This window comes from Corythoichthys intestinalis, chromosome 13, assembly GCF_030265065.1.
Source record: "Corythoichthys intestinalis isolate RoL2023-P3 chromosome 13, ASM3026506v1, whole genome shotgun sequence".
Taxonomy (NCBI): domain Eukaryota; kingdom Metazoa; phylum Chordata; class Actinopteri; order Syngnathiformes; family Syngnathidae; genus Corythoichthys; species Corythoichthys intestinalis.
Genome location: NC_080407.1, coordinates 9,016,572 through 9,028,059, shown reverse-complemented (window position 1 = coordinate 9,028,059; position 11,488 = coordinate 9,016,572). Strand labels below are relative to the sequence as shown.

The 11,488-nt window shown below is 36.7% G+C and overlaps 1 protein-coding gene across 3 annotated transcripts in view; it reads right to left on the bottom strand.

Annotated features, from left to right (window-relative positions):
• Positions 1-11,488, bottom strand: part of mkln1 (muskelin 1, intracellular mediator containing kelch motifs) — a 233,566-nt gene that overhangs the window by 105,631 nt on the left and 116,447 nt on the right. The gene's annotated exons all lie outside the window — the stretch shown is intronic.

Sequence of the window (11,488 nt, the reverse complement as noted above, 5' to 3'; positions counted from 1 at the left end):
AATGTGGCGAAAGGTTGCAAGATTCAAGTGGGCCGAATACTTTTGCAAGGCACTGTAGGTAATTAAGAATGTCTTCCCAAATGTTGTAAGGATAGAATTGACCCTACCATTATTAAGTGATTTGCATTATGTTCAGACTTACATTTACATCTTTTGACTTGCTGAATGTGCCCATGGCCGGCCCAGGCCATTTGGGGGCCCTAAGCAAAATAATGCCAAGGGGCCCATATTTTTGGCCCACCATTTCGTCACAGTGTTCTGTGAAACCCATACATGCAATCCAACCCATACGTCCATATTTTGTATATTAATCAGATTTTGTTGCACTGCATACTTCAAACTTCTCACCCCAAATGATTGTCAGTACTTACAGTAGATAGGGCCAAACCTTTTTCTAAAAGAGGAAAAGAAAGAAGTTAAGGAAGAAATTTGATTTTTTTAAGCTTGAAATTAAGTATCAAAACTCACAAAAGTCAACTAAAGCAAACTGTAGTAAACAAAACAAAATATAAATTAAACAATTGCCAGATTGGGGACCCCCTAGTGGTCAGGGGCCCTAAGCAGCTGCATAGTCTGCGTATAGGCTGGGCCGGCCCTGAATGTGCCAGTCCATTTTTTCCCTCAAACACACGTTTGATTGGCTGATGGCTTGACCCCCCACGCCCCGACATGTCGACAACATGCCACCTCTTCCGCCCCCTTTGAATTTTTTTCGACCACTAGCAGTAGCAGCCACTGTAAGTAATGTAAAAAGAAATCAATGTTGTGAAGGTGGGGAACACACTACTAATTTTGCTACTAAAAGTCCGACCACAGAGTTAACATTAAACTGTCTTTTTTATGGCTTTTTTATGTCTCTGGGTCAGGAGTGGGGTCTTCCTGGGTATCCTACCATAGAGTCCCTTTTCATTCAGATGCCGACGGATAGTATGGGTTGACATTGTTGTACCCTTGGAATGCGGGACAGCTTGAAGTTGTTCGGATGTTAGTCGAGGTTCTTTATCCACCATCCGCACAATCTTTCAGTGAAATCTCTCGTCCATTTTTCTTTTCCATCCACATCTAAGGAGGTTAGCCACAGTGCCATGGGCTTTAGTCTTATTGATGACACTGTGCACGGTAGACATAGGAACATTCATGTCTTTGGAGATGGACTTGTAGCCTTGAGATCACCCAGGCTTCCTCACAATTTTGCCTCTCAAGTGTCAGACAGTTCTTTGGTATTCTTTCCTTTCTCCATGCCCAATGTGTTACACACAAGGACACAGGACAGAGGTTGAGTCAACTTTAATCCATTTTAACTGGCTGCATGTGTGATTTAGTTATTGCCACCACCTGTTATGTGCCTCATGTAAGTAACAGGTGTTGTTAATTACACAAATTAGAGTAGCATCACATGATTTTTCAAAGGGTGCCAATACTTTTGTTCAGCCCATTTTTGGAGTTTTGTGTAAAATGATAAATGATTTAAAAATTTTCCCCATTCTCTTTTGTGTTTTTTCATTGCAAGTAAAATAAATGAAGATATTACTACCATAACATATGTAATTGGGAGAAATTGAGCATTATCTGACAGAATTGCAGGGGTGCCAATACTTTTGGCCAGCACTCTAGCTTATTAATTTTTATTACTGTATTTACTATTTTCTAATCATCCAGACATTGGACTGTTTAGAGCTTAGACAACATCTTACTTTCTTTTCTTATCTACTTCCATCTTTACTTTAATTATGTAATTTAAGAACAACTTTGGTTTCATTTCATCACAAATATTTACTGAAAATAGATTCCCTTTATCACGTCCAACACGTTTGCGTACCCATATTTGAAGAGCCTTTGTGACATCTAGTGGCAACTCTTGGGCATCACATCATCATCCTAAAAATACATCCCTGCATAAATTTGATTGTGAATGATTACATGATTTAAGTGTTCAATTTATTATTATTCAAATAAATACACTAGGGCTGTCAAACGATTAAAAATTTTAATCGAGTGACTCACAGCTTAAAAATTGATTAATCGTAATTAATCGCAATTCAAACCGTCTTTAAAATATGCCATATTTTTCTGTAAATTATTGTTCGAATGGAAAAATAAGACACAAGACGGATATATGCGTTCAACATACTATACATAAGTACTTTATTTGTTAATTATAACAATAAATCGACAAGATGGCATGACCATTAACATTCTGTTAAAGCGATCCATGGATAGAAAGACATGCAGTTCTTAAAAGACAAATATTAGTACAAGTTATAGAAATTTTATATTAAAACCCCACTTAATGTTTTCGTTTTAATAAAATTTGTAAAACTTTCAATCAAAAAATAAACTAGTAGATTGCCATTGTTGATGTCAATAATTACAAAATCAGTCGCACCAAGCGCCAGCAGAGGGCGACATAACACCAAAAAACACAAGTAACAAGTGCACATGACACTGTGCCGTCATTTTAATCTGAGCGGGGCATGTGCTTTAAATGCATCAAATATTTTTACGTGATTGATTTAAAAAATTAATTACCGCCCGTTAACGCGCTAATCTTGACAGCCTTAAAATAAACTAGGGCCGTCAAACGATTAAAATTTTTAATCGAGTTAATCACACCTTAAAAATTAATTAATCGTAATTCAAACCATCTATAATATATGCCATATTTTTCTGTAAATTATTGTTGGAATGGAAAGATAAAACACAAGACGGATATATACATTCAAAATACTGTACATAAGTACTGTATTTGTTTGTTATTCCAATAAATCAAGATGGCATTAACATTATTAACATTCTGTTAAAGCGATCCATGGATAGGAAGACTTGTAGTTCTTAAAAGATAAATATTAGTACAAGTTATAGAAAATTTATATTAAAACCCCTCTTAATGTTTTCGTTTTTGAAAAATTTGTAAAACTTTCAATCAAAAAAATAAACTAGTAGCTCGCCATTGTTGATGTCAATAATTACACAATGGTGCTGAAACCCATAAAATCAGACGAACCCAAGCGCCAGCAGAGGGCGAAATAACCCCAAAAAACACAAGTAACAAGTGCCCATGACACTGTGCTGTCATTTTAATCTGTTTGAGCGGGGCATGTGCGTTAAATGCGTCAAATATTTTGACGTGATTAATTTTAAAAAATTAATTACCACTCGTTAACGCGCTCATCTTGACAGCCTTAAAATAAACTAGGGCTGTCAAACGATAAAAAATTTTAATCGAGTTAATCACAGCTTAAAAATTAATCGTAATTAATCGCAATTCAAACCATCTATAAAATATGCCATATTTTTCTGTAAATTATTGTTGGAATGGAAAGATAAGACACAAGACTGATATATACATTCAACGTACTATACATAAGTACTGTATTTGTTTATTATAACAATAAATCAACAAGATGGCATTAACAATATTAACATTCTGTTAAAGCGATCCATGGATAGGAAGACTTGTACTTCTTAAAAGATAAAGGTTAGTACAAGTTATAGAAAATTTATATTAAAACCCCTCTTAATGTTTTCGTTTTAATACAATTTGTAAAACTTTCAATCAAAAAATAAACTAGTAGATCGCCATTGTTGATGTCAATAATTACAAAATCAGTTGCACCCAAGCGCCAGCAGAGGGCGACATAAAACCAAAAAACACAAGTAACAAGTGCACATGACACTGTGCCGTCATTTTAATCTGTTTGAGCGGGGCATGTGCGTTAAATGCGTCAAGTATTTTAACGTGATTAATTTAAAAAATTAATTACCGCCCGTTAGCGCGCTAATCTTGACAGCCTTAAAATAAACTAGGGCTGTCTAAACGATTAAAATTTTTAATCGAGTTAATCACAGCTTTAAAATTAATTAATCGTAATTAATCGCAATTCAAACCATCTATAAAATATGCCATATTTTTCTGTAAATTATTGTTGGAATTGAAAGATAAGACACAAGACGGATACATACATTCAACGTACTGTACATAAGTACTGTATTTGTTTATTATACCAATAAATCAACAAGATGGCATTAACATGAACATTCTGTTAAAGCGATCCATGGATAGGAAGACTTGTAGTTCTTAAAAGATGAATGTTACAACAAGTTATAGAAAATTTATATTAAAACCCCACTTAATGTTTTTGTTTTAATAAAATTTATAAAACTTTCATTTAAAAAATAAACTAGTAGATCGCCATTGTTGATGTCAATAATTACAAAATCAGTCGCACCCAAGCGCCAGCAGAGGGCGACATAACACCAAAAAACACAAGTAACAAGTGCACATGACACTGTGCCGTCATTTTAATCTGTTTAAGCGGGGCATGTGCGTTAAACGCGTCAATAATTTTGACGTGATTAATTAAAAAAAATTAATTACCGCCCGTTAATGCGCTAATCTTGACAGCCTTAAAATAAACTAGGGCCGTCAAACGATTAAAATTTTTAATCGAGTTAATCACACCTTAAAAATTAATTAATCGTAATTCAAACCATCTATAATATATGCCATATTTTTCTGTAAATTATTGTTGGAATGGAAAGATAAAACACAAGACGGATATATACATTCAAAATACTGTACATAAGTACTGTATTTGTTTATTATTCCAATAAATCAAGATGGCATTAACATTATTAACATTCTGTTAAAGCGATCCATGGATAGGAAGACTTATAGTTCTTAAAAGATAAATGTTAGTACAAGTTATAGAAAATTTATATTAAAACCCCTCTTAATGTTTTCGTTTTTGAAAAATTTGTAAAACTTTCAATCAAAAAAATAACTAGTAGCTCGCCATTGTTGATGTCAATAATTACACAATGGTGCTGAAACCCATAAAATCAGACGAACCCAAGCGCCAGCAGAGGGCGACATAACACCAAAAAACACAAGTAACAAGTGCACATGACACTGTGCAGTCATTTTAATCTGTTTAAGCGGGGCATGTGCGTTAAATGCGTCAATAATTTTGACGTGATTAATTTAAAAAATTAATTACCGCCCGTTAAGAAAATGTGGCCTTAAACATACTAACATGACATGATTTAGTCTAGTAATAATAGCTGTTTTACGGCTATAATTGTCATGATTAAATATTTATTTTATATATTAACAAAACAAAACAAAAAAAAACATTACTTTTTTCTATAAAGTGTTGTATTGCATGTTTCTATGAAATGAGAGAAAATAACCAAACAAATGCTTTCCGGCTTTGGGTGTGTACCTACATACTCGTATTGTAATGCATGTGGAAACACTGGGGACTTTCCACTCTGCCATGTGATCATTTATGCTTTGACTTTCAAAGAGGCATATGTAGATGTATGTTTTGGATTTGTCAGTGATGTCATAGAACACACATGCTTAGTTTAACCACAATTCTGCTACGATATTCCCATTTAAAATTATTTTTCATGGCAAGACGCAGTTAGATATCCTCAATATAAATGTCTGCCCCCAGAAACTGGTTTCACGTGGTGGTTTAGATGTCTGTTCCCTGTGTCTAGCACCATTTGAAATCAGTGTTCTTGAGGACGGCAGCACGACGAGAACACGTTCCATGTCAAAGATCAAGCCCGGCCAGCCCACCTTTGCTCTTTCTCCACCAAAAGATAACTGATTTCCTATGGTGCATAGAGCCCCCGTCACAGGCCTTCTAGCACCATTTGAAATCGGTTATGAAACCGTGGATCAAAGCATCTGAGCACGGAACTCCAGCGGAAGGACAACTCAAGAAAAGTTTGAAATGACTGATTTACAATTGAATGGAAAATTTATTTTGTATATTAAATGTGTAGTTGTATCATGTTTTAGTGCCAGTGACGGCAATGGAGATCCGATCCGTTTGAAAAGGTCGACTGGCGTCAATGGCAGCCAATGAATTAATATTACTAAAATAGATTATTTTTATATATAGAAAATGATATTGCTCTCGTGAATAGTAAAAATTGTTCATCCGAATGAGTGACATCTATAACATGATCTACTGTTTGCCTGTTATAGTCTGGCGACCGTCCGGCGGATCAAATTCCGAGGGCTGACCAAGCCACAGCAAACAGACAGCGGAGTGGACCAATCAGCGACGGGCAGACGTGACGTTGTTAAAGCGACAAGTAATTAGCTTGAGCGGAGAATGGAGAAGTTTATTCAACATGGCTAACGCGAACCATGTTGACTGTTGTCAATGACTTGTTTCGATGTGTTTTTGGTAATTTAAAACTGGTTTTACCACGGACTGGAACATATTCTCGGCTCTCCCGTTCGCCATCTGTGTTGTTGTAGACACGACTTTCGGCGCGCAAGAGTGACGTTACTCGTTAAGAACACGTCACGCAAATAAATGAATCTGATTGGACGGTTGATTTTGGCCGTTAATGGGCTGGGTCCCAGACTATTTCTCACAGTGTTTGAAAAATATAGGGAGAATAGTCTGGCTGTGCCAGGCAAATCTACTGTTAGAATTAAAGATGTCCCGATCGATCGGCATCACGTCATTTTCAAAGCATCGGAATCGGCAAAAAAATATTGGACATGCCTTTTTTATATATATACATTATTTAAATCGTTTTCTAATTGTATATAACATTACAGACAAAATGTCTTACACTCATCCAGAGTAGTTTTGGCTTAAAGTAGGGCTATCAAATTCATTGTGTTAACGGCGGTAATTATTTTTTCCTAATTAATCACGTAAAATAATTAAAGCATGCGCTGCACGACCCACTCACGCATTGTCGCGTTCAATCTATAAAGGCGCCGTTTACCAATATATAAAGCTAAACGCAGCGTATAATGAGTAGAGAATTTTGACAGCCTTTGGAGCCTTTTTTCATTTGGCTTACATTCCCTCTCTCAGCAATTAAAATTAACATGGGAGGCAATGTGGGGAAGAAAGGTAGTAATTGCTCATTCTCTTAATACCCTATGTTCTTTCCCAACACAGAGAAGATATATCAATTGGTGCCCCTACGCACAGTCATGGTTGCACTTCCCATCATGCATTTGGGTTGAATGGCTGCAGTATCATTTACTGAAAGCTCAACAAATACACTAGATGGCAATATTTAGTCACAATATACAAAGTCACATTTATCCTTTAAGAATTACAAGTCTTTCTATCTGTGGATCCCTCTCACAGAAAGAATGTTATAAATGTAAATGCCATCTTAAGGATTTATTGTCATAATAAACAAATACAGTACTTATGTACTGTATGTTGAATGTATATATTCGTCCGAGTTTTATTCATTTTTTTCTTAATGCATTGCCAAAATGTATATGATCGGAAAAATTATCGGGAATGATTGGAATTGAATCGGGAGCACAAAAAAAAAGCAATATAACGCGCACCCTAATTTTAGCACCAATAAATAGGAGAATACAAGAAAACAGAGCTCGTGTACAGATACAGAAATGTTATTTTACTGACTGGTGAAACACAGCACAAGCATAGCACATTGGTGGTTTAAAACATTACCGTAAACTGACAATAGTGGGAACCTTGTTAGGGTGCATGGCATCACGAATGCTTTGAAATACCAGGACATTTTAAATCAAAATCTATTGCCCGAAAGCTGAAGATGGGTCGTCACTGGGTCTTTCAGCAAGACAATGACCCTAAAGTTATGGCCAAATCTACACAGAAATGGTTCACCAGACACAAAATCAAGCTCCTCCCATGGCCATCTCAGTCCCCAGACCTTGTTTTGTTGGCAAAAGGGGGTTGTACCAGGGGTGCTAATAATTGTGACACGCAATATTTGATGTCAAATAATTATGTCTTTATGTGGGATTTTTCCCCCCACCGAATAAATGCACTTGTATTGAAAGTTGGATTTTTCTCTTTTTTTCCATTAAGGTCCCATATTATTTAGAAAAAAAATATTAGAAGCAAAAAAACATAATTGTTATAAATCCAATAATTATGAAGGGCACTGTATAAAATAAATATTAAATCATGACAATTATATCCGTTAAACAGCTATTATTACTAGACTAAATATTGTCATGTTAGCATGTTGTGTTTATTTCAAGGCTGTCAAGATTAGCGCGTTAACGGGCGGTAATTAATTTTTTAAATTAATCACGTTAAACTATTTGACGCAATTAACGCACATGCCCCGCTCAAACAGATTAAAATGACAGAATAGTGTCATGTGCACTTGTTACTTGTGTTTTTTGGTGTTATGTCGCCCTCTGCTGGCGCTTGGGTGCGTCTGATTTTATGGGTTTCAGCACCATTGTGTAATTATTGACATCAACAATGGCGAGCTACTAGTTTATTTTTTGATTGAAAGTTTTACAAATTTTATTAAAACGAAAACATTAAGAGGGGTTTTAATATAAAATGTCTATAACTTGTACTAACATTTATCTTTTAAGAACTACAAGTCTTTCTATCCATGGATCGCTTTAACAGAATGTTAATAATGTTAATGCCATCTTGTTGATTTATTGTTATAATAAACAAATACCGTAATTTCTGGACTATAAGGCGCATGACTATAAGCCGCCAGCCACCAAATTTGACATGAAAACGGCATTTGTTCATAGATAAGCCGCACTGGACTATAAGCCGCAGTTGTCCTCATTGTATTATGGGATATTTACACCAAAAGATATTAACTGGTAACACTTCATTTGACAATGGCATCATAAGACTGTCATGAAACCAAATGAACCACCATTAAGCTTTGAACCAATTTGGTGCAAAGCCTTATTGTTTTAAAAATCCTCGTTTGGCCATCACTGCCGTCTTGAGGGAGACAGTCAACCTCTGCTGCCACCTGCTGTCAACACTGTTGTCATCCAACATTCCTCCTAGCATGCATTGTGGCGCGACAGATGTAAAAACAATCAAAATTCATGTCTTGTGCTAATTATTTCTTCAGTTACTGTTCCAGTCGTTTCATTAATTGCTAGTTATGGTATTTGGTAGCATTTTCTTGGATAGTGGTGTCATAATACTGTCATAATTACATTACACTGTCATAGGCATTATTGAATGCTTATAATAGATGTCGGTTAGTGTCATCCAGCAAATTATCTCACTTTTGAATGGACATAAAAGATCTGAGCTGAGTTAGTGACATAATATGCAACTTGACACATTTTGACATCTGTCATAATAATTCAGTAATGCCCATGATAGTGTCGTGTCATGTCATAATTATGACAGTATTATGATGCCGCTGTCAAACAAAGTGTTACCTACTAACCCAAATAAATTATCAAATAAGCCCCACAGGACTATAAGCCGCAGGATTCAAAATGGGGGAAAAAAGTAGCCGTTTATAGTCCGAAAATTAGGGTACAGTACTTATGTACAGTACGTTGAATGTATATATCCGTCTTGTGTCTTATCTTTCCATTCCAACAATAATTTACAGAAAAATATGGCATTTTTTATTTTTATCTTTCAGCAAGACAGTGACCCTAAACATATGGCCAAATCTACACAGAAATGGTTCACCAGACACAAAATCAAGCTCCTCCCATGGCCATCTCAGTCCCCAGACCTTGGTTTTTTTTTTGGCAAAAGGGGGTTGTACAAAGTATTAACACCAGGGGTGCTAATAATTGTGACACTACGGAGCCCCCCGGGTGCCAGGATAGAAAAAATGAAAAACCCAGGTGCCAGGATAGAAAAAATAAAAAATCATAGATAATCTGTACCCACAGTTTAGTAATCTGTGGGTACGGTTTAGTAATCTGTGGGTACAGTTTAGTAAACTGTACCCACAGATTAGTAAACTGTACCCACAGTTTAGCAATCTGTACCCACAGTTTACTAAACTGTACCCACAGTTTAGCAATCTGTACCCACAGTTTACTAAACTGTACCCACAGATTACTAAACTGTACCCACAGTTTACTAAACTGTGCCCACAGTTTACTAATCTGTACCCACAGTTTAGCAATGACCTGGAAACAGTAGTCACCAATGTTTGGCGGGGACTCCAAGTCCAAAGGCTACCAAAGAAAATGTGCAATAGTTACCTTTTAAATCCCCTTTGTTCGCCAAGGGCAAAAGGTGCAGGTGCTTGCTCGGTCGGTCCCTCGGCGTTTGGAGTCCCCGCCAAACATTGGTGATTACAGTTTCCGGGTCATTGCTAAACTGTGGGTACAGATTAGTAATCTGTGGGTACATATTAGTAAACTGTGGGTACAGTTTAGTAAACTGTGGGTACAGATTGCTAAACTGTGGGTACAGTTTAGTAAACTGGGTACAGATTAGTAAACTGTGGGTACAGATTGCTAAACTGTGGGTACAGATTAGTAAACTGTGGGTACAGTTTAGTAAACTGTGGGTACAGATTGCTAAACTGTGGGTACAGTTTAGTAAACTGTGGGTACAGATTAGTAAACTGTTGGTACAGTTTAGTAAACTGTGGGTACAGATTAGTAAACTGTGGGTACAGTTTAGTAATCTGTGGGTACAGATTGCTAAACTGTGGGTACAGATTAGCTATGATTTTTAAAATTTTTTCTACCCTGGCACCCGGGGGGCTCCGTATTACACACATTATTTGATGTCAAATAATTATTTCTTTATGTGGGATTTTCCCCCCTCTGAATAAATGCACTTGTACTGAAGGTTGGATTTTTCTCTTTTTTTCCATTAAGGTCCCATATTATTTGAATAAAAAGAACAAAATATTAGAAGCTAAAAATACATCTTTTTCAGGGGTGCCAATACTTATGGAGGGCACTGTATATTTCATGCATTGCAGGTATTCGTTGAGTAGAATTGTGAGTTCAATAGTCAGGGACGTGATGCAAAAACGCCACAAGATGACAGCAGAGGGCCTATAAGCAAATTGTCTTTCATGAGGCAAGCATAAACTAAATGAGGTTATTCTGCATTCGTTCCCACAAATTGCTTTTTGCCGAACGTGACCTTGACATTAAGGTGCCGTGTTCTCAGACAGCCAAATGCCATGATGACAATCAGCCTGAGAGCGTTTACACTGGCCTCTTGTCGAAGCTTTTCCATGTTGTCTGCCAGAGTGCCAAGGCCCTGCCCGGTGCCCGTCTGGCTCTGCAAACATGGAAAAACCTCACCCAATTATCTGACCCCCACATTACAAGCGCTATGGAAAAACAACACAGCGGGGGAGAAAATAGAACTTCATCTCCCAAATGAGATTGACGGTGAATTCCATTATTCTGTTCGCCAAGTATGTGTACTTGTTCCTTCTTGATTCAAAACAAACTTTCTTCAATTTACCATTTAGGGCTAATTAGGCTTCAACTTAAAAATGGCCTCTATTGTTCAAAAAGACACATCAGGGCATGCGGGAGGAGGTGAGGACATGGTTGTTATCTTACCCAGCTTTACAAACAAAGGTAGGGCAACCTGGGACGCTGATCCACTGACTCACACTCTACAGATCTGGTACAAAAAGCGCCTTTGTCCCTGAATGCAGGCGGTGGCTGACAATCTCATTGACAGACATTTTTCTAAACATGGCCTTACAAATTCTC